Source organism: Gorilla gorilla, chromosome 3, assembly GCF_029281585.2.
Source record: "Gorilla gorilla gorilla isolate KB3781 chromosome 3, NHGRI_mGorGor1-v2.1_pri, whole genome shotgun sequence".
NCBI classification, from domain to species: Eukaryota; Metazoa; Chordata; class Mammalia; order Primates; family Hominidae; genus Gorilla; species Gorilla gorilla.
In genome coordinates this window covers 64,238,127-64,263,251 of record NC_073227.2, presented here as the reverse complement: position 1 = coordinate 64,263,251, position 25,125 = coordinate 64,238,127, and the positions used below count along the sequence as shown (strand labels likewise).

Below are 25,125 nucleotides of genomic sequence, written 5' to 3'. Positions count from 1 at the left end.
CTTCGTGTTGTTTTTAGAAATAGTTTTACTCTATCTGATTACTCGGAAAAGGAGCTTTCTTCTTAAAATCAGCCTGTTTCTTACTGAGCCAAGTGTGGTTGTTTTGGGTTAGATAGTAATTGTCATTAGATCTGTTTTTTAAATAGGAACTTGAAAACAGCATGTGTTACCTGAATTTGACTATAAAAGCCATTTGGAGTTTTTCACTTAATTCTTTGTTTAGGTTGACTTCATGTAATCTTACACCGTGGTATACATACAATGTCAGAAACAGGTAAGCAGAGAGAAAAGTCAACATGGAAGACATTGTTTGGTGATGTTTACATATATTTTTGCCAAATTTCTTTCCATAAATAGAACTCTAACTTTCTAATTCAATATTAGATTTGCCATAGATATCCTATGCAACATTTTAGGTCCAAAACTCTAGGTTAGAAAGTTATGTGGTAAATTTATGCCTCATTATAATCACAAAGATAATTTCTGATCTCATTAAAACTGATTTAAAAAAGAACTTTGCAAATAGCCTTCAATATCTCTGTAACACATGGGGTTAGGTGGAATATTATTCTGATTCAATATTTCATTTCTTATGTCTCATCTCATATACTTCCTAAGAAGAAAAATTTAGGTAGAATATATTTCACATAAAAACACATTGAATTCTTTATTTTGGAGTTATAGCAGACTATAAATAATGCCATTCTTATTTTCTCAAGTTTGAAATGAACTGAAAGATAGATTTAGGGGTCAAAGAGCAAAATATCATGTTTATTTCCAATAATGATTAATTGTCAAAGGTAAATTTAAATGTAAGGCTAGGTTATTCTGTTAATAATCCATTTCTGTATTAGACTAACTCATGCCATTAGCGGGAGAACTGTACAATTATAGAGCGGACATATGAGGCCTTTTTGCAATACCTTTATAGATGAGTCAAAGAACAACTCAGCATACATGCCTCCTGCAGAAAAAATAGGACAGCAGTTGCCAAGAGTCATACATGCTTCTTTCTTCCAACACCATCATCAGGGTAATTTCTCTTCCTACCATCAAAGTAATTTGAGCTTCTCCCTATTTTTTTCCTTAAGATAATTCAGCAAGATGCCATGCAACTTTAATTATACAATGGAACTGAAGGCATTCTAAGAACTGGTAAATAATAGCATTTTAACATTCTGAATAGTTATTAGAATCTAAGGAGAGATTATTCAACTGAAGTGTTTTAAATAGTATTTTATATTTTATATAAGAATAAGTTGGGATTTACAACACTCAGAAAAATAAAGTCTAGCCTATTCTTTGGAAATATGAATTAAAATGTAACATTGAATGTATATTTTAAATGCTTTTCTAAGTTTGTGTGTTTTCTTCTGCTCAACTTTTTCCCTAATATTTTAACTTCAGGGACTGAAGGAAGCTCGTTGGTTAAGTCTCAGGGCAAAGCATTAATTATAATGCAATTACATAGATAGAAATCTCATGTATCAAATTTAGAATATGTTTTTACTTTTCTTTTTCATCGGATCAACTCAATTTACTTGGATTCCTCCAGCTCCAACCTCAATTAGACTCATTACATCATCATAAGAAGCTAATCTCTTCCCATGAAACCCTGTGTGTGGAATGCATAAGAAAGCCATGGAGACAAGATTTATTTGTCAAAGTTCTAAGCTCTAAAATTTAATGAGTGGATAAAGAAACTTGAATTCTGCTTCTCCTTGCCTGTTTATCCTTCTATGTTCTACCTTTATATTTGTTTTCTTTTTAATCTCCAAACTTCTTTAGAAACTTATTTGCTTTTTATTTTTCAACATAAGAACTAAATTATAGCTATTGATCGATAGTAGGTAACAAAATACTATCGATTTGTAGTACGGCACAAATTTTAATACTATTGATTTTGTAGTGTGGTAACAAATCACTAGCTAGTATACAGAAATCTTACATATTAATTGTTGTTTTCAAGACTATTGTTTGTGTGTTTTTTAAAAACCTTGCAACTTTCATCACTTACTTTAAATGAAAAGTGTCTGAAACAGATTTTGTGACATCAGCTTTTTCAATACAATTACCCATTTACAAATACACATGTTGGGTATTAGTGACATTATTAAAGATGATTAAACTATTCTCTCTGGACAGTTTAATGGCATTCTTACGGCATACAAGCCAGCCATCTGGTTTACCTAAAGAGAGTTTAAAGGATGACGTCACCAGTGTACCTAATCTACATTTAAAACACTGCACTGCATATACAAGAGTGTTATTAGAAACATATGTCTGGTTTAAAAAATGCCTGCCATTTCATTCATTGTGAACAAGATTCTATCAGTGACAAAAATTTCTCACGAAGTAAGCTGGCATTTTTGAATTTATTAAGTTACTACTAAAAGGCACAACATCTTAAAAGTAGTCTCATATTTCTTTTGCACCAATTATACTACTTAATTTAAGGAGAAAATTCCCCTATAAGAAATTCTGTGTATTATTGTTGAGAAGGCATAGCAAAAGATTTAGCTCTATTGACCAGCACTTACATTCCTTCATGTTTAAAGAAAGGAAGGTCAACATTTAACCTCACAGCAAAATTATTGACCTATTTCCACAGAGAGTTTTTAAAAAATTGAAAAATTGACTAAATTCAGAGAGGAAATGCAGAAGTCATATTATGGGGGAAATTTAAAAGAAATAATCAGAACAAAGTACTCTTTTGGGGTTTACTTAGTGTTTCAGTGACTTCATTTTTAAAAGGAAGAGTCCTTTAAAATAAACTACCCTTAAGATACAGGGGAAATGATATCAGGTCTTAAGCATTAGAAATACATAAGATTAAAGACTTTTTTGTAATAATTATTGAGGTTAGAAGGCAAACATTTATAGGATATACATTGTATCTATACAGTGAATTTTAAGTTTTACTTTAAAAGATTACTTGAGAGGTTTCTCCAGATTATCATATAGTTTCTTTAAAATATTTTTTCTTGAAAGACAAGAATATTTAGATTAGCAAAATTCATCTTACTTACATTTGGAAGTAATCGCTCCTCAGAATTGAAAGGGGTGGTAAATATCAAACAAAATCATATTTCTGTGAGCAAGGATAAAGACAAAAGGGTTTTTCGATAGGCAACCATCCACCTCTGCTTAAAGGGCTTGTTTGAAATTACTCTTGATATAGTCAAATTATTCAATGCACTTGAAGTATAATGTTAATGTATTGCTACATTCATGTATTGATTGATGTATTTCTTATGAAAGCTAACCCCCCCAATTAAAAAATATATATAGTCAAATGTAATATGATAACATAAAAATGCAACTTAAAACCAATGAAAATAGATAAATTATCAAATAAAAGTGGGTATAAGCTATAAATGATCTAGAAATAATGTGGTCTTCTCCCACCATATTTTATTCTTTTGTTTGTTTATTAGTATATCAGATTGCATGTATAGAATGGTCTTAGATTTATCAATTATCAAAAATTTAATGTTGTACTAAAATGTGGTATTTTTCTATAGGCTAGTGAGTATCCGTAAAGTTAGAGTTCAACAATTTCCAAGCTGGGTTTCTCTTAGGAGATAATTCAGCATTATAAGTTTTGGAAATAAAACACAATCTGTGTTTTAATCCATTGGGATTCATCTGAAGATTAAGTTAGTCTTCAGATACTAACTGTGTGGTTCAGTGTGAGTCACATAATCTCTTGGAGACTGTTTTCAGGTCTGCAATCTGGGAAAATTTTAAGGTGCTGTGCACATGATACATATTTATTCCAGGGCTGCCTAACAAATTATCCAAAATGTAATGGTATGAAACACCCATACTAATGGATTGTGTGAGTCTACAAGTCAGGGTACATTTTAATATTTCAATTTTCATGTCTGCTCTGCAATGTCTTTGGCCTCAGCTGGAAGACTTGAAGTTGGAGGCTGGAATTATCTGAAGAAATCATCTACCAATATATCTAGAGTTGATGCTAACTGTCATGTGAGGGCCTTAGTATCTCTGCACATCAGCTCTCTAAGTGAGGGCTAGTTTAGGCTTCCTCACAGCAAGCTGGTTTGCTAGGGTAATTTTCTTGAGACAGCACCAAGTAGAAGCTGCATCCTTTATGTATCCTAGCCTGCGAAGTCACGTGACATCATACTGCCATGCTCTGTGGGTTAATTAAGGCTGCCACAAGCCCTTGTTGGATTCAAGTAGGAGAAAAATGGAACCTGATCTATTGATGGGAGATTTTCATTCACATTATAAAAAGCGCATGTGGGATGGGGGTGCATATATTGTGTGATTATTTTTAGAAAATTAAATCTTCTGCAGTATTCAACATACAGAAGCTATTACTGCTTTATATGATATAGTATGAAATTGTGGAAAAAGCAAGGATTGGTGGTCAGGATATTTGCCACTTTTAACTTAAAAGTCCTTATTAAATAGTCTCTTACATTCTTCATCTATTGAACTAGGACGATACACTTATTTTCAAGGGTTATTTTGAGGATTAGAGAAATATTAGGCAAAAATATTTGAAGATACTTAATGCTCCTCTGCCTCCTTCGTCATATTTTGGTTCCACAGGAAATGGCACTAGAAATGCCTTTATCTGCTATTAAGTCGAAGAGTACCAACAGGCTAAAAGAAGTTACTAATGGACCAAAAGGATGGATTTCTGCTTAAAATCAAATTTGGAATAGTATGCTAAGGACAGGGCAAAGATGTAATTTTTTTATATGGAAAAATCCAGTACCACCAACAAGCTTGAAGAACAAATAGAATCACAAACACACAGAATCTTAGAAAAGGAAGGTGGCTGATAGGGCAAACTCCACATTGATAGATAAGGGAATCAACTGAGGTTAAATTGCTTGCTAAAGGTTACACTCTAAGGAGCAAATGTGCTGCTTAAATTCATGTCTGCTAACTTGTTAAGTTCAAGTCTCTAATATACATTTTCTTTATAGCTTTTTTTTTCTTGGAACAGAATCATACGTTAATTACAATTGAGTACATTATTTGTGTGAATATAGTAATAATGTGATTATAATAGCTAATGAATTAATATCTTTGGATAATTTTTCAAAATCTTTGTTACAGTAGAAGGAGTAATTATTCTTCATTATGAGAAATAATCAGGAATATTAAAGTCAAGGTGTCAGTAGGGCTGGTTCCTCCTGCAGGACTACTTCTCATAATATTTCTTAGAAACTTAAAAATGGTTGAAATCATTTCCAAACAGTTTCCTTTAAAAAAGTACATTTTAGTTTTTGAATATTTATGAAATTGGTTAATTAAAAAATCCATGTGTGGTTGGATGGACCGTAGATGTATACACAGCGAGCCAGTCAATTTTCTTATCATAGAATATAGCATGGTGGCTAAAGACAAGGACTTTTGAATCCAACTGCCTGGACTGGATCCTACTTCTGTCGAATTAGTTAACTTTCCTGTACCTCCAGTCCCTCACCTATAAAAAGAGATAATGACAGTTTCTACATTCAGTGGTCGTGAGGAGTAAGTGCTGTGTTACTTTCCTGTTGCTACTGTAGCAAATTAACACAAACTTAGTGGCATAAAATAACACAAATGTGTTATGCTGTGGTTCTAGAACTTAGAGTTCTTAACCGTTTCTTTAGGTTAAAGTCAGGTGTCAGTAGGGCTGGTTCCTTCTGTAGGCTCTGAGGAGCAGAATCTGTTTTCCCAATTTTTCAACTGCTAGTGACCACCTACATTCCTTGTGATTATATTTGAGCCCACTCAAATAATCCAGGATTGACTTCCCATTTCTACATACTTTTCTTTTTTAAAAATTATACTTTAAGTTCTGGAGTACATGTGCAGAATGCAGTTTTGTTAACATAGGTATATACATACCATGGTGGTTTGCTGCAGCCATCAACCTGTCACCTACATTAGCTATTTCTCCTAATGTTATCTCTCCCCTAACCCCAAAACCCCCAACAGGCCCCAGTATGTGATGTTCCCCTCCCTGTGTATGTTCTCGTTGTTAAACACCCACTTATGAGTGAGAACATGTGGTGTTTGGCTTTCTGTTCTTGTGTTAGTTTGCTGAGAACGATGTTTTCCAGCTTCATCCATGTCCCTGCAAAGGACATGAATTCATCCTTTTTTATGGCTCCATAGTGTTCCATGGTGTATATATGCCACATTTTCTTTATCCAGTCTATCATTGATCGGCATTTGGGTTGGTTCCAAGTCTTTGCTATTGTGAATAGTGCCACAGTAAACATAGGTGTGCATCAATATACTTAGTTTAATGACATTCTAAAGTTCCTTTTGCCATATAAGGAAACATTTGTAGGTTCTGGGATTAGGATGCAGATAATTTTAGGTGCCACTATTCATCCTACCATAAATGTGATGCTGCGTGTAAGTACTTTACACTACCTCTAAGTAAATGCTTACTCAATAAGTGCTGTAAGTTACTGTTATTTTGAAATAGGTGAATTTATAGTTATACACATTGGGATCACGTGCTTCCTTCAAAACTACACTGTTGTGTGATATATTCGTATTAGTCCACTCTCACACTGCTATAAAGAACTGCTCGAGACTGGGCAATTTATAAATAAAAGAGGTTTAACGGACTCACAGTTCCACATGGCTGGGGAGGCCTAAATCATGGTGGAAGGTAAAGGAGGAGCAAAGGCACGCCTTGCATGGCAGCAGGCAAGAGAGTGTGTGCAGGGGAACCGCCCTTTATAAAACAACCAGCTTTCATGAGAGTTAGTCACTAGAATGAGAATAGCATGGGAAAAATCCATCCCCATGATTCAGTTACTTCCCATCAGGTTCCTTCCATGACATGTGGGGATTATGGGAGCTGCAATTCAAAATGAGATTTTGGTGGGGACACAGCCAAACCTTACGAGTATTATTCAAAGAACGTGGATTACAAAAGCAATAAGGGTGGAAATTGCCTTTCTCTCTGAGCCTCACCTTGTGGAATACTGGGATTCCAAGGACACCCAATACCTTCTTTTCCTTCACATTATTCTAAGTAAGCACGTTTGCATTCTGTGGTACTTCTAAATCTTCTTTTCTGCCTATTTCCTGATTTTCACTTTTCATCCTTTGATCTGCAAAAATGTCCCCCTTGCATTTCTCCTGTGTTATATTGATATGTCGTGGCTCTGCTGTTGATGTATCCAGCTCTGGCACTGAGACTGAGTTGGCTCATCACCATGAGTCCTCAACCATGGATGCAAGGCAGAGCTTCTTTCTCCCTTCATCACCCTGATATTTTGACCCAGTATTTGAGCCCTCCTCCTCACCTGCATTTCTATTTTTTCTAACCAGGTCTAATGTAGACTCCATAATTAATTGGTATCTATAAATCTCTTACAGCCTTCTCTCACAAGTCATTTCAAGCAGATTTCCCTGGGGCTTAATTGGACAATATTACCATCAGCTGCCTCATTAACAGAAGCTGTTCAAGATGAAAACCTCGCCTTTTGCCAAAGACAGGATGAGTTTTCTACTGAGCTAGGACATGAATAATGATTAAACATCTAGTACACATCAAGCCTATGCTGACGAACATGAAAGCTACAGTCTCTGCCCAAGAAGTTCACAATTAGGTACAGGAAATTTAAAAAGGCAGGTAATTATCATCCAGGATGATATGCTAGAGATTCAGGGTACTAAGGGGAGCACATTGGAGAGGCAATTAACTCTGATTTGGAGAGTCTGAGGATGGCTCTTGGAGAAAGTGGTTGGTAAGGTGAGACTTATCAGCTCTCCATAGACAAATGATGTGTGCAAACATGGGTACGACTGATGGCTGCAGGGAGAATACAGTTTTCAAAGAGGAAAGAAAAGTCTGAAGCAAAGACCTGGAGAATAAAAGAGTATGGCATGTATAAAGTTCTGAGTAAATTTTGGGATGGCTGAAGCATTTCAAGTACTGAGAAGAGAGAAGACTGGAGAGGTTAGCCAGATCCTGAGGATTTTGAGGGTATTTTAAGACAATTAGATTTGATATAAAGAGCAAAATGGGGCCAGGCGCAGTGGCTCACACCTGTAATCCCAGTACTTTTGGAGGCCGAGGTGGGCAGATCATCTGAGGTCAGGAGTTTGAGACCAGTTTGGCCAATATGGCGAAACCTTGTCTCTACTAAAAATACAAAAATTAGCTGGGCATGGTGGCACAGGCCTGAAGTCCCAGCTACTGGGGAGGGTGAGGTGGGAGAATCACTTGAACCCAGTAGGTGGAGGTTGCAGTGAGCTGAGATCGCGCCACTGTACTCCAGCCTGGGCAACAGAGTGAGACTCTGTCTCAGAAAAAAAAAAAAAAAAAAGAGCAAAATGGAGCCCCTGAAATGTGCTATTGCAAGATTGGTGTTTGGGAAGATCATTCTTTAACTTGTATGGCTAGATTAAATGGCAAGCTTGGAGATTGGGTGAAGTAGCTTGGAGCCTATTACATTAATACAGTTGAGACAGAATGGTGGCTTCATCCTAAAAATGGCAAGTGCAATAGAGTGGATGAGCTTACACATTTCTTAGGAGATAAATTCCATAAATTTGATGCTTGTTTTAATGTGTATATTGTGGTAAAATAAGACAAACAAAGGGAATTTCTGGTGCCTATCCTGTATAGATTCTTGGTTGATTCTGAAGTTAACTGTCAGAATTCATGGTCCTTTCACAATTTTTCTGAGGAGGCCATACATTTTGCATTAAAAGAAATGACAAGCCAGAGTTTACAGTGTGCTCACAGATTTGACCCTTCCATTAGGCCTCTGTTGCACATATACATTTATGATTTTAACCATTTTTATGGTTTATCCATTGTATTGGATTTATTTCCTCAACCCTACAATGGAATTAGATATTACTGATTTTCACAGACCCCACAAATCAAGAAAAAGATAAGAAACATATGCTACAAACTAGACAAAAGTCCTGTTATTTAGGATACTAAGGCATTTTGGTGAAGCCCCTGGGAATCTTTTAGCTGAGAGGCCCTTGACAGTTTTCTTCTGCTATTTAAGAGGTGTCAGAGACAGTTGTCTTGTTAGAGACAATGAGGCAAAATTTTCCTACTCAGCTCCTCATCTTTGACTATTTTTAGGATTGTTTCCTGGTGTAATACCAGAATGTTGTAAGGTGCTAAATTATGACTAAATCCAAATAAGAAAGAGGTAGAGTAAAAGCTTTCATAACTAGAAGATGAAAGAAAATCTTTATCCAATGGACTATTTCTTCTTTCTTCTGAGAAATGACCTTAGACTGTCAAATCAAATCAAACATGACCACAGTACACACTACCAGTCATTAGGAATGCATTCCCTGTTGTTAAGGGAATTGGTAAGGTCTGTGGTTGCAAAGCTCTATGGATAGCTAGTCTTTGCAAACAATGTGGGAGACAAACAGTTTTTGGATTTCCTGAGTGTGACAGCATCTTTAAATTTTTATTAAAGTATATAAACAGTTTACACAGTTGTCTGCATTCTCAAACAGACAAAATTGGGCAGTCAAATTTCAGAAAGATATAAACTACTCTTTCAGCATGCCAATGTCTTTTTCTTTGTATTTTATATAAGGACCATAACCAGGTATAGAATTACTATTCAAAAATAACACAAAACAAAAAAAAAGAAAAACAAAACAACAATAAAAAAAGTAAATTTCAAATTGTATTATAAAGACGACTTTTATAGCACAAAACAAAGGAAAGAAATCACAAAAGCTAAACAACTTATGTCCTTTAAAAAAAACTTCTATACACAAAAAGTCTTAGTTAAATGAGATGTTCCAGCTCTTTTATAGAAACACAGATTTAACAACCATCCATGGATAAAAATACCTTCATGAGAGCTCTGGAATCCAGGTGAGAAGTTACAGCAACTGGGTGGGGCACAGAAAGAAACAAACAAAAAAAGGCGCATTGAAAATGGTAAGAACAATTTTACATGACTCACATCATGTCTTCCCCAAGCCTGCAGAATAGAGTACTGAGAAATATCTTCTTGGCTTGTAAGTACTTGTATGCCAATAGGGAAAAACGAGAATGAAGTATAATGTACAGTTAGGATGAATAAATTCTAAACATCTACTGTATACCATAATGCCAACAGAGAAAAATAGTCTATTGTACACTTAAAATTGTTCTAAGAGGAAATATGTTAAAGATTCTAATTATAAAATAATATAGTAAGTAAAGAGGGCTGATATGGTTTGGCTATATCCCCACCCAAATCTCATCTTGAATTCCCATGTGTTGTGGGAGAGACCCAGTGGGAGGTAATTGAATCATGGGGGCAAGTCTTTCCTGTGCTGTTCTCATGATGGTGAATAAGTCTCATGAGATCTGATGGTTTTAAAAACAGGAAAACCCTGCACAAGCTCTCTCTTTCTTTGCCTGCCACCATCCATGTAAGATATGACTTGCTCCTCCTTGCCTTCCGCCATGATTGTAAGGCCTCCCCAGCCACGTGTAACTTAAGTCCAGGTAAACCTCTTTCCTTTGTAAATTGCCCAATTTTGGGTATGTATTTATCAGCAGCATGAAAACAGACTAATATAGTAAATTGGTACCAGTAGAGTGAGGCAATGCTTTAAAGATAACTGTAAATGTGGAAGCAACTTTGGAACTGGATAACAGGCAGAGGTTGGAACAATTTGGAGGGCTCAGAAGAAGACAGGAAAATGTAGGAAAGTCTAGAAATCCCTAGAGACTTGTTGAATGGCTTTGACCAAAATGCTGATAGCAATATGCACCATGAAATCCAGTCTGAGGTGGTCTCAGATGGAGATAAGGGACTTGTTGGCAACTGGAGCAAAGGTGATTCTTGCTGTTTTAGCAAAGAAACTGGTGGCACTTTGCCCCTGCCTAGAGATCTGTGGAACTTTGAACTTGAGAGAGATAATTTCGGGTATCTGGCAGAAGTAATTTCTAAGCAACAAAGCATTCAAGAGGTGATTAGGTGCTGTTAAACGCATTCAGTTTTATAAGGGAAACAGAGCACAAAAGTTTGGAAAATTTGCAGCTTGATAATGCGATATTAGAGAAAACCCCATTTTCTGAGGAGAAATTAAATCCCGCTGCAGAAATTTGCCTAAGTCATGAGGAGCTGAATGTTAATCCCCAAGACAATGGGGAAAATGTCTCCAGGGCATGTCAGAGGTCTTCATGGCAGCCCCTCCCATCACAGGCCCAGAGGCGTAGGAGAAAAAAGTGACTTTGTTGGCCGGGCTTAGGATCCCTGTGCTGTGTGCAGCCTAGGGACTTGGTGCCCTCTGTCCCAGCCACTCCAGCCCTGGCTGAAAGGGGCCAACATAGAATTCGGGCTATGGCTTCAGAGGTGCAAGCCTCAAGCTTTGGCAGCTTCTACGTACTATTGAGTCTGCGAGTGCACGGAAGTCAAGAATTGGGGTTTGGGAACCTCTGCCTGGATTTCCGAAGTTGTATGGAAGATGTATGTTACCAAGGCCTGCATCTTGTTCAGTGAATTTCCCAAGAGAAGCATGTTCCAGTCTTTACCTTCATATATACTCGCAAATCCTGGGGACTAATGCCAGACGTTCCTAAGAATTCTTCCATACCCTACATCCTTGCAGCTTAACTGGCATCACAGGCAGTTAGGGATAGAGAAGCTTGTCATCCCTTTTACAGATAATCACTATCACTAGGAATGATTCTCTTGCGCACCTCTCTTCACTTGGTGGTGAGGGGGCAGTGGAGAGACAAACTCTCCCCATGTAAGTAGGAAAGGAAGAGATCATAGCATTCTCTACTCATATGTATTTCCTTTAAGTAATTTCCTCAACGTACGTTCCAGTCACTTTTAACAGAGACTGGAAGTGGGTGATGGTAGTTGGTAGCTGAAGGACCAGTTTAATCATTTGTTAGTAAGCTCTGTGGGAATATGTTTGTAGCTCTCTTTTAATGTGAGTGTAATATATTACCCACTATCTGTAGCTTTGGGGAATTTGCCAAAATTTTCAAGTAGATAGGAAGCAACCTATTCAACATTCTATAACATATGGCATATATGAATATGCTCATTTGCTGTTCAGAAAAATGAAGGCATATTAAACTAAGATAGATTTAGTGAAAAAGATTATTTCTGACTGATATACCTTATTCTAATCTAGCATTTCCCAGTGCTGTTTGAAAGAACTCCACCTCCAAAGGAGTCATCCTCAGACTCCTAGCATATTAAAGATTCTGAGAAATCACAGCAATGTTCTGTACAAAACCACCCCAAAACTCAGTGAATTAAAGCAACACTCATATCTTCTTGTACTTCTGTGTGTCGTTGGGGGCTTGGCTAATATTGGTTGGACTCAACTGGTGGCAATTTGTAGTCCATGGTAGTTAGCATCCTGCTTCCAAGTTAGGAACTGAAGGCAGGGTGGGTGCTCCAGCTTCAGTGTCTTTCATTCTCCTTGTGTCAGAGAGGTTGCCAGAGATATTTCTTCCTCTTATATCACTGGCAGAGGTGCAAGAGAATAAGCACAAACATGTGCATCCTCCTAAGACCCAGGCTTGACACTGGCAAACTGATTTCTGTACAGAAACTTTTGCTCAGAGAAAGTCATCTGACCAAGCCCAAAGTCAAGAATTGGGTAAGTACATCCATAATGAGGCCATGGCAATGGTGTGAGTGCAGGTAGGGGAGAAGAATCGGGGCAACAGTTCAATCTAAAATAGTTTTTTTAAATGAAGTTTTTGGAATTTTTTTTTAACCATAGAGTTATTTTTGTTTTCTTATCTGTAAGATAGATGGTGGAGTAGGAAACCTCAGCCTTTATTTTCCCCACAAAGAATAATGATTAGACAACTATATGAAAATAAAAATAACTCTAGAGGAGCTAAGGAGTCCACTTAGGAAGCTATAGCTATACCTATGGAAGAAAAACAAAAAAACAAAATAACCACACAAAATAGATAAAAGTGTTTTGCCTACATCATCCCATCTCCCAGGTCTGTACTGTTCAACACAGAAAGGGAACACCCGGACTCTCAATTTTCTCTCATAAAGAAAAAGAATATGGTGTGAACAACTAGTTTCCCCAGCCTTTCAAGGCACTGCTCAAACAAATGTATTTACTTTCTCCTCACCCGGATTGCTAAGGAGACTGGTATTATCTGTGATGTCTGGAGACAACCAGGAACAAAGAAGAAGGATGTGATCTATCAGCACAAGCCAACAAGGCAGAATCTACTGAGGTCCCCAGTGCCCTGCTCTGCACATACTCCAGCAGCCTCCTCTACTGAGGACCTCAATAGTCCTCATGGTTACTGGGCACCCCCTGCAGGTTTCACTGCTGAGGACTTTGCAGTGTTCGCTGTCATAGACATTAGCAGCTTTTGCTACTGAAGAAATCATCAACCAACACAGCCTCAATGGATGCCCTGCAGGTTTTGCCATGGAGGATTCCACAGCTTTTTGCTTTTGCTGTTTCCAGGTGCCTGAGCCACTGCTCATCTTCCTTCTGCCTCCCAGGAACCACACCAGCTGCTGTCATAACAGGTGCCTTGGCCCAGGGACCCAGAGCAGCCACAATACACATGCCTGAAAATGGTCCTGGGCCCACACTGCAGGCCCGGGCCTCAGCTCCCACTGCAGCACATATGCCTGTAGCCAGGCTCATATATAACACTAGTCCTGGCTCCCACAGCTGTGTATATACAAGCAGCTGGGCCCAACTCCCATTTCTGGCCTTGACCACTGTGTTTACATGCCTAGCTCCAGTCCCTGCAGCTGAGCACACAGATGCAGTCATCTGACCTCTGTTACCAGCTCTCACTGCTGCATGCATGCCCCCATAGGACCTCTGCAGCTACGGATGTGTGCATGTGCCCACGGCCAGCCTTGGTCTCCACAGTAACACAGGCATACATAGCTGGCCTAACCCCTGTCCACAACCCCCAGTTAGCCCCTGCAACTACTGACATGCAGGCTGCCAGCTCCTATAGCTGTGCTTGGACACAGCTCCAGTTCCCACCAGCACATGAACCTGCAGTCAGCCAGAGTCCCTGCTCATGACCCTCACCCTTGCCACTGTGAGAGTGCCTATAGCTGGCCCCTGCTACCACATATGTGCTGGAGCCAGCCTCCATACTCCAGCACAGGAACACCACTGGTCCCAACTCTGGTCTTTGGCTGTTGGACCCAAAGGCACTGCTTAGGACCCCAGCAGCCCTTGCAACTACTGTGAAACTCTGTGTTTCTTGCCTTCAAGAATCATGCAGTCTCCAGTGTCACAGACTCTAACTACCTGAACCCCCAAGACACTGCACCCCCCCATCATACCCATACCTCCATACTTCTTGCCCGCTACCACTAGACCAGGTGCAACAGCACACTCCAGTGCTCCCCTCAACCCCGACAAGTAAAAATCTTTTAGAAAGATTTTCATATATAATTCCAGTACAAAAGTCTGGAAGAGTAGACTGCTTTTTGAAGTGTGTAGAGAACTACATAAGGTTACAGAAATCATGAAGAATCAGAGAGACATGACACCACCAAAGGAACACAGTACACATCTAGTAACTAATTCCAGAGAATTGAAGATTTGCTAATTGCCTGACAAAGAATTCAAAATAAATGTACTAAAGGAGCTCAGTGAGCTACAAGAACAGAGATAAATGATTTAATGAAATCAGGAAATCAATATAAGAACATCAATATAAGAAATCAGGAAAATAATATAAGAACAAAAGGAAAAGCGCAATGAAGAGATAGAAAAATGTAAAACACACATACACACATACACACAAACACAAACAAAGACAAAAACTAACAAACAGAAACTTGGGAGCTGAAGACTACAATGACAGAACTAAAAAATCCCATACACAGCTTCAACAGAAGACGAGAACAACAAGAAGAATAAGGAAACTCAAAAACAGATTATTTGAAATCATCCAGTAAGAAGAGAAAAAAAAAATGTATAAGGAAAGCCTATGGAATCTAATAGCCAAAGCAACCTTGGGCAAAAAGAACAAGTTGGAGTCATAATACTACCTGATCTCAAAATATACTACAAAGCTAATGTAATCAAAACAGCATGGGGGCTGAGCATGGTAGCTCAACCTATAATCCCAGTGCTTTCATAGGCCAAGGTGGGAGTACCACATGAGGACAGGAGTTTGAGACCAGCCTGGGCAACATAGTAAGACTCCATCTCTACAAAAAAAAAAAAAAAAAAAGTCAGGTGTGCTGGTGCATACCTGCAGTCCTAGTACTCAGGAGACTGAGGCAAGAGGATTGTTTGAGCTCTACCTCATGGGGCAGCCAAACAAGACCCTGTCTCTAAAACAAAAACAAACAAACAAACAAAACCAGCATAAGAATAGCGTAACAATAGACATATAGACTAATGGAACAGAGTAGAGAGCTTACAAATAAATCCAGGCAATTATCGTCATTGATCTTTAAAAAAGGTACCAAGACTACACAATAGGGAAAGGAGATTCTCTTCAATAAATACTGCTGAGAAAACAATATCCCTATGCAGAAGAATCAAATTGGATCTTTATTTGACACCATTAATTCAGAATGAATTAAAGATTTAAACATAAGACCTGAAACTATAAAACTCCTAGAAGAAAATATGCAAAAAAAGATTTTTGACATTAGTTTTGGTAATGATTTGTTGAATATGACTCAAAGCATAGGCAACAAAAGAAAAATAGAAAAATAGGATTGAATCAAACCAAAATGTTTCTGCATAACAAAGCAAACAATCAACAGAATGAGGAGACAACCTACAGCATAAGAGAAAATATTTGCAAATCGTATATCTGATGAGTAATTAATACCCAAAATACACACAAGGAAATAAAATAACTCAATAGCAAGAAAACAAATAAATTGATTAGATATTTCTCAAAAGAAGGCATATAAATGGCCAACATATACATGAAAATAATGCTAGATATTACTAATCATCAGGGAAATAAAAATTAAAACCAAACAAGATATTACCTCACATCCGCTATCATGTCTATTATCACAAAGCCAAAACATAAGTGTTGGTGATGTGGAGAAAAGGGAACCCTTGTAAACTCTTGGTGGGAATGTAAATTACTCCAGTTACTATGGAAACTAATATGGAGATTCCTCAAAAAATTAAAAATAGAAGTACCATATGATCTAGCAATTCTGTGTCTAGCTATATCTTCAATGAAAATCAAATCAGTATGTGGAAAAGATATCTGTACTCCCATGTTTCTGGAAGGATTATCAAAATAGTCAAGATATAGAAGCAACCATCAATGAATGAATGAATACTGAAAATGTGGTATATATACACTGTGATATTATGATTATATTTATATTATGGTTTTCAGCCTTGGTTCATAGCTCATAACTCCCATAACCATTGTTACAATATTTTGTTATGATGTTGGGGCACTTAAAGCCTCAGAAACAGACCTCAGGAAACAAAACTTATCTCTCTGACCTTTTTGTGTCCCCCTTTCACTTGCCTAAGGCAAGACTCTAATCTGACTGTGGGTCATAAGACCTTCATTCCAGAGAGTCCTGCTTCCTTCTCTGGAGAAAGCAACCCTGCACAGAGGGAAAGAAGAATCTCAACATACAGTCCTCAGCAGCTTTAGCATGGACAACAAATGGAGTCTCTGTAAAAGGCCCAAAGGACAGGGTTTGGTGAGCTTCTGGAGAGATGGAAACATGGAGGTTGACAGGAATGTAAAGAAGAACTCATTTACATGCCAGGAGGGTGGAACACCCCAATTCCATGAGGATAACAGCTCCTGTGCTCCAGACCCCTCCAGACCTCACCCCGTGTGTCTCTTCATCTGGCTGGTTATTTGTCCTTTAAGATCTTACTCAACCAGTAAATGTAAGTAAATGTTTCCCTCACTTCAGTGAGCTGCTCTAGCACATTAACCGAACTCAAAGAGAAGGTCATAGAAACTCCGCCTTGAAGCCAGTCAGTCAGAATTTCTAGAGGCCCGAACATGTGACTAGAGGGAAGGAGGGGGAAGTCTCGTGAAACTGAGCCCCCTCGACCTGTGGATTCTGACACACTGTCTGGGTAGATAGTGTCAAAACTGAATTGAAGGACACCCAGCTGGTGTCCACTGTTTGGTGTGTGTGGAAAAACTCCCACACCTTTGGTCACAGAAGTCGTCTTCTGTGTTGATGATTGTTGTGGTGAAGTGAGGCAGAAGAAAAATGCAGTTTGGGAGTTTTTCCCTGAAACACACACACACAATAGAATACTATTTAGCCTTACAAAGAACGAAAATTCTGTCATTTCCAACAACATGGATTAACCTGGAGGATATTTTGCTAAGTGAAATAAACTAGGTACAGAAAGACAAATGATGCATGACCTCATTTATATGTAGAATCTAAAAATGTGGAACTCAGAGACTAGAGTGATGGTTATCTGGGGCTTGGAAGAGTGTGAGATATGGGAAGATGTTTGCCAAAAAGTACAATGTTTCAGGTGGACAGGAGGAGTAAGTTCTCTAATTCTATTGCATAGCAGAGTGATTATAGTTAATAATAACATAAACTTGAAATTGCCAAAAGAACAGATCTTAAAGACTTAACATGGAATGTAAGATACAAACCCTTGCGTATAATTTCGTTCTTATTTTTTTCCATCTAATGCAAAATCCTTCCCCTCAATCTTTGTACAACCCAAACACGTTGATCTCTCATAGTCTCAAAACTGCTGTGTTTTCTCCTGTCCTTCCATTTTCAGAGACTCCCTCTACCATGAGTCCTTTCTCCTCTTCACCAATTAACTTTCCCTTTCCTCCAAGTTTTAATCAATCATGACTTCCTTGGCTAAACCTTCTGGGACCCCCTATCTTGGTCAGGTCCTTGCATTATAAATTCGAATAATCTCAGTGTGACTAACACTTTACTTATTACAGTGGAAATGCTGTATTTCTTTCTGTGATTATTTGATTAATGTATCTCTTAGTAACTCAACTGTAGGCTCCCAGAGGACAGGAAATATGTTGTATTTATCATCTGGTATCACTAGGGCCTTGCAAAGAACCTGCCATGGGTTCAAGAAATATGCTTATTAATTATTTTAACTATTATTTCCTACAGTGTAGGATAAGAATAGCTTTTAATATCTGAGATTATGTTATGATAACACAAAAAATAAACATTTTGTATAGACATTCACTTCTTGTCATAGAATGATTATAACTTTTTCTCTTAAAGTCTGTTTTTTAAAAAAAAATCAAAATTTTTCTTAAATTATGCCTCTCAGGAGGGTATACCTATGTTTATAACCCCCCTTTCTTTTTTCACGCCACCCTCTGTCATTTCATCTTCAAAAGATCTCTTTTAGTACTGAACCCTAAATTAACCTGATTCCAGAAATCCTCAATTTTGGCAAATCACTGTGCCTTCTTTACCAAGTTAAAGGAAACACTGATTTACATGAATAGATGAAGTCTTTACCATCTCAAATTCCTGTTATAATTAGTTTCAGAAGAACAGATCCTTGTTATGTCTATTTCTATTCTTTTCCTCATCTGCGACAGGGGAATGAGTCATTAGAATTTTAATGTCTGCATTAAATGCCAGCAGTGGTCTGTTGTTATGCTTTAACTACTTCAATATTCTGAATTCTGAATGGCTAATCCATTCTACCTTTTATTATAAGAGAACAGGAGTGAGCTGCTAATCAAACAAGAGAGCATCGTAAAGGTCAAATGAGTGCAAAATCATCTGTCTATCATTAAATAATGACAGAATTAGAAGGCTTGCCTTTGTGACTAAGATTGAAATTGGAACATAGAATGTCACCACATGAATCCTCTAGATTGACAGAGAATGTGGTTGAGGGAGGAATGGCAAAGAATTAACTATTTTAAAACAATTTCATTGCATATGAAAATTCTAAAAGAATATGTTCTTTAGCCACAGGAAATGGTTTTTAATAATAATAGTGGTTCTGATAATAATGGAATAGAAATAGAGCATTGTTATAAACTTGCATGAATGCAAAAATTTTTGACTAAACCTTTAAAAGGAAGTCAAGTCCTATTCTTGAAGCAATTCATAAATTTTACCAAGATGGTATGTATATCCTTTCAATTTCATCTTGTGCTTATATTTTTAAATTCAAAAATAATTACTTTGAGTTCGTAAGTTGCAAGATGCTCTTATTGGAACTGAACTGATCTTTATTTCGTGTATTGTTTGGCTTCATTTTAATCTTTATACTCAGTTCTTTTTTTCTTGCCCAGAAAGGCTGCCAAATAATACTACTTCAGATTTCTAAATCATCACTTATTTAAATAGACTTTCAAATAAATGATTCTACAAGGTGCTGTTTCTTTTGCTGTTGATTAGGTCAAATTTACTTTTAACTTCTTTCTCATTATTATTCTTTTTTAAATTCAGAGCAATAGGTTTATGCCACTGTTTCAGGAATAAAAGCTGTGTGCCAGCCACCAACTTAAATTTTTTTTTAATAAAGATACTCACTTTATGTGTAGATTATTCAGAATAATTGCTTTTTCTTCTGCTGTCTCCTGCAGATTTTCTTTGCCTGCTGTATTACTTTTCAGAAACTTCACTGTAGAAAAAAAAGAGGAGATGAAACTGCAAGAGTGAAGTTCAGTCTAATGACTAAATGAAGTTTGTGGTGTTATCTGTATGGTTCAGTGTCCTCTGCCCCTTTTATCTTCCTAAGTGTGGATCTTTGGCAATTAAATTTATTTATACCTTTACCAGGTGTTGAAGTATCCACAAGATCATCTGAAAGGTTCTTTGTTTTATATGGATAACAACCCTAAAGCGCTTGACCATTTATCGTAAGTTAGGTTCTTTGGTCTAGCAATTGCTTTATTAGCTAGCAGGCTAAGAGAAAAATTTTTGGGATAATCGGTGTTATAGACATGCAGTCATTTGTAACAGCAATAGAAATCTTGGAAGTTCAGAAGCAGTTGTATACAGAAGTCCAAAATAAATTATTGTTACTCTTATGACAAAAGTAAAGAGCCAAATTAGCTGATCCAGAAGAAAATCAGAACACTGTGCTTAAGGATATAATTTTATAGCTCATGGAAGTTGAAAGGTAGACAACAATCTTATGTGCAAACTAATAGAAAAATAGAGAAGGTCCAGAAAATAGAAGTCACTATTAAAGCATGTGATTTATAGATCTGCCAGAGGGGACTCTAAGAGTCTCGATTTCAGTGAGATTATCTGAAAAATCTATTCAGAGATGTGCAATGTAGAGGCCAAGAGAAGAGTGGAATAAAATTGATAGAATCCTTCACCTTCGCATGCTCAACACATGACTTAGAGGCTCAGTAAAAGTGCAGTTGGCAGTATTTTAAGTCCATGATATATAAAGGAAGCTGTGTCATTGTTATGAGTTCCCATTAAAAGTGGCAAAAATTCACAGTTTAGGCCAGTTTTTTCAATATTTATGCATGTAGAGTCTAACACTTTTTTTCTCATTGTTGGGTGGGGGGTACATAATCAAACTTGGAGAATGCTTGAGACCTAGGAGTTTATGTTTACAAATTCAAATTTCTTTTCATCAGGTGTCTTTACATTGTTTTAGTCTTGAACTAGAAGATGAAAGCATCAAATAAAGAAATATACTGTGGGTATATGGATTACAAAAAAAGGTAAGAGAATGAAAAAACAAAAACAAAACATGTGATGTAGTGATAGAATGAGGCTCAAATAGGCAAACATTGCAAGATCTCTGATAATTGCAAATACGTAATTTAATGGGCTATTTCAAACTCGCTGTATTTGACACATGCATAAGATCACCCTACAAGGCTACCCAAGGTTGGGCACAAGCATTTGAAGGTTATCTTTGTCAGTTGCGGCACTTTAAAAATATTAAATTCATTAATTCATTAAAATTCATGTAAGAATAAGAAGCAATCGTAAAAATATACTATTTTTATTGTCTTTGAACTTTTAAAGGACTCTTAATCAGTGATCACTAAGGAAACAATCTGTCAAAAGAATTGGGCACTTAATATGTTCCAGGCACTGTGCTACTTGTGTAAGTGTGTTGCAAACCATCTGTAATACACACTTAAGACTCTTAAGCAATTAGGCTGGGCTTGGTGGCTTACACCTGTAATCCCAGCACTTTGGAAGGCTGAGACGGGTGGATCGCTTGAGGCCAAGAGTTCCAGACTAGCCTGGCCACACTGGTGAAACCCCATCTCTACTAAAAATACAAAAATTAGCTGGGTGTCGTGGTGGGCACCTGTAATCCTAGCTACTCAGGAGGCTGAGGCACGAGAATCGCCTGAATCCGGGAGGCACAGGCTGCAATTAGCTGAGACCACGCCACTACACTCCAGCCTGGGTGACAGAGTGAGACTCCATCTCAAAAAAAAAAAAAAAGAAAAAGAAAAAAAAAAGGCTCTTAAGCAAAAGAATTTTATCTTAGGAGATAAAACCTGAAACAAGGGTAAGGAACAACTCAGTACTCAGTACTGTGAGGTTCAGCCTAATAGTGCCTGCACTACATTTGACCATCACTAAATGTTGAATAGAATTATTTTATTCATTCATCTATTAAAAGGGTGGAAGCAGCCACTGAAGTGGCTTTCCTCATACTCCCTTGACACTGCTGTCACCTCCTAAATATTGGAAAATGTGAAGTAATAATGGGAGGAGGGGAGAAGTCGTGGAGTGGTTGGTAAACATGATCGTTTGATAACTTCTGTTTAACTCAATTGCACTTTGGATATATGTGTATTAATCCATTCTCACACTGCTATAAAGAAATACCCGAGACTGGTAATTTATAATGGAAAGAGATTTAATTGATTCACAGTTCCACATGGCGGGGGAGGCCTCAGGAAATTTACAATCGTGGCAGAAGGGGAAGAAGTCACGTCTTCTATGGTGGCAGGAGAGAGCAAGTGTGTGGATCCTGTGGCTGCTGCAACTGCACACTCAGACCCTGGCTGGAGGTGGTGTGTGAGAGAGCAAGTGCAGGGTCCAGCTAGCCATTCCAAGTGCTGGAACAGGAGAGGGCTCAATGTGGGGCTTGCGGCTGGACTAGTCATGTTGCAAGTGACTCTCATGGTGGATTCTAGTGTCCAGATGAGGGGAATGTGGTAGTGCCCAGGCAGTGGTGTCTGTGACCCTGAAGCCCCAGACAGGGTGTTACAGCATGCTAATTTGCTCTTTTAGTCCCACTGTCTGCAGCCCGATGGACAGCAGCATGTTAACAGCTCTATCAGCCCCTTGTCCTACTTGGGCCCATGGCTCTGGGGCTGAGCTACTTCCCATTATGTGGGGCAGAGGGCCACAGTGTTACAGCCTTCTTTGTACCCCTGTTCAGTGGGTCCTCAGTTCTTGCACCGTGTCCAAGAAGAATGAGTTTATGCTGACAATCAAAGGGTGAGGAGGGTGGAAAATAACTATCGAGCAATGAAACAGCTCTCAGCAGAGAGGGAATGCGAGGGTGGTACCCCATCCAAAGTTGTGTGGTCTCTCGCAGTGTGGCTGGGGTTGAGGTTTTTATGGGCTCAGAATGAAGAGTGAGTGCTGATCAGTTTGTGAGTATGCAAAAAAGATTAAAGCAAAGGCACCACTCAAAGGTGAGCATGACATTATAAAAAAATCAATTAGGGAAAGATAAGCATATATAAAATAGGTGAAGGGTGGGGATCAATCAGAGAAACACATGCAAAATGGGAAGACAGGTTCTCAATCTGGCCCAAAGATTTACCTGGGACTTGTAGCTAGACTTTAAACTGTCCTTGGCTTGAAGGTCAGGTTTTGCCAGGTACCCACCACTGTCTGCCTAGGATTTGTCTGCCTCATGCCTCTGTCACTATCACAAGAATAGCAAAGGGAAACCACCCCCATAATCCAATAACTTACCCCCCTCACAGGTAGGGATTACAATTCGAGATGAGATTTAGATGGGGTCACAGAGCCAAACCACATCAATATTATTGTAGAATCATGAAGAAAATGGAGAACCTAAAAAGTTAGGAAAGCATAACTGGTAAGAAATTTGGAGTGAGAATGTGGGATAAAATGCAGTACCTTGGCTAATAAAGTAGCTCATCCATGTACTGGCTGAGCACATTAACCCAGATGATTGCCTGTTTTCTCTTTTATTTTCTGTGTAAACTGAGAGAAATCAACAGTTCTCATTCCTATTTAGTCTGGATAGAAGTGCATCAATAGAGCTTCCACACTCTGTTGTATAAGATTTATCATGAAATGAATAAAATTGTAACTTCTAGTCTCTTCCTTGCACAGGAACCTTCTAAGGCTTTCAAAGACACACTAGGAAAGTGTTCACAAGGTCAAGCATTTGTAAAATTTGCAAAACTAAGACACATTTTAACCATGTTTGATTAAGTTACCTGTATCTCCCCTCCCTGATTTCCTCTCTATCACACTTTGCCAGATATTGGGTAGCACTGGAGTCTTTAGGGCATTTTGGGGATCCAAGTAAAGTAGAGTTAAGGGCATATTTGGTTTTTACTCCAGTGGGGTATATTTATATGGCTAACATTTCCTCTAGGTAAAGTTTGGATATTGCTTGTTATTCAAGTGTGAAAATGACTTCTAGGAATCCTCTTACTGGCCATTCTGGTGACTTATCTGGCATTGGTGTACTTCAGTGCAGAGGCAGAGTTTAAATCTTATATGAACATGTATTATATCCCATGACATTCTATACCAAAATTATGTGATTTTGGACAAGAAGCAAAGTTTGAAAAGTATAGAGCCAGAAGCTAGTCTGTAGAAATATTTCCCAATCCTCAGACACGCAATCTGAAGTTTTAGTTATTGTAAACACTGGTGAAAATGGAACTTCTCTCCTGTCTTGAATCTTCTAAATAATACATATTTACTTGTACAAATGTATAAACCCACTATTGTTTTTGTTTGGTGATGAGACTTGTGCTTATATTTATTTTTATTAGTACTAAAAAAGTGGGTATATCTGTGTATAAGCTTACATGTCTTATGCATATTAGCATCTAAGATTATAAGACAAGGATGCTCACTTTCACTGCTCTTATTCATCATAGTACTAGAAGTCCTCACCAGAACAATCAGACAAGAGAAAAAATAAAAGGCATTCAAGTTAGAAAAGAGGACGTCAAATTGTCTCTGTTCACTGATGATATGATCTTGTTTCAGGATACAAAATTAATATGCAGAAGTTAGTATTGTATCTATATATCAATAACAATCTAGCTGAGGACTAAATCAAGAAGGCAATTCCATGTACATTAGCTACAAAAAAAAAAATACCAAGGAATATATTTAACCAAGGAGGTGAAAGATCACTGTAAGGAGAACTACAAAGCACCAATGAGAAAAATTGTAGACAACACAAGTAAATGGAAAACATGCCATGCTCATGGATTGGAAGGATTAGTATTTTTAAAATAAACATACTGCACAAAGCAATCTATAGATTAAACATAACCCTTCAAATTACCAACATAATTTTTTTTACAGAATTAATTAGAAAACAACAATTCTAAGTTCATGTGGGACCAAAAAGAGCCTGAATAGCCAAAGCAATCCTAAGCAAAAAGAATATAGCTGGGGAAATCACATTACCTGTCTTCAAATTATACTACAAGGGTGTAGTAACCAAAACAGCATGGTACTGGTATAAAAGTAGACACAGAGATCAATTAAACATAATAGAGAACAGAGAAATAAAGCAACATACCTATAACCAACTGATCTTTGAAAAACTCAACAAACATATACAGAGGCGAAATGACACTGTATTCAATAAATGGCACTGCAGAAGAATGAAACTGAACCCACACCTCTCACCATACAATATGGTTTTGCTCAGTATTCCCACCCAAATCTCACTGTGAATTGTGCTCCCATAATTCCCACGTATTGTGGGAAGGACCTGGTGGGAGATAATTTGAATCATGGGAGTGGTTTCCCCATACTGCTTCTATAGTAGTGAATAAGTCTCACAAGATCTGATGGTTTTATCAGGGGTTTCCACTTTTGCATCTTCCTCATTTTTTTTCTCTTGCCAGCACTATGTAAGAGGACTTTTCGCCTCCTGCCATGATTCTGAGGCCTCTCCAGCCATGTGGAACTATAAGTCCAAATAAATTTACTTTTCTTCCCAGTCTCAGGAATG

General features: G+C 37.7%; 1 long non-coding RNA gene across 1 annotated transcript in view; it reads right to left on the bottom strand.

Annotated features, from left to right (window-relative positions):
• Window positions 1-3,029: 3,029 nt before the first annotated feature.
• LOC109026654 (uncharacterized) overlaps window positions 3,030-25,125 on the bottom strand; it is a 42,813-nt gene continuing 20,717 nt past the window's right edge. Inside the window, exons 3-5 of the long non-coding RNA XR_002005704.2 lie at window positions 19,473-19,563; window positions 9,836-9,876; window positions 3,030-3,091 (exon numbers count right to left, since the gene is read on the bottom strand). This is a non-coding gene — a long non-coding RNA (uncharacterized lncRNA). The remainder of the gene's footprint in view (window positions 3,092-9,835; window positions 9,877-19,472; window positions 19,564-25,125) is intronic.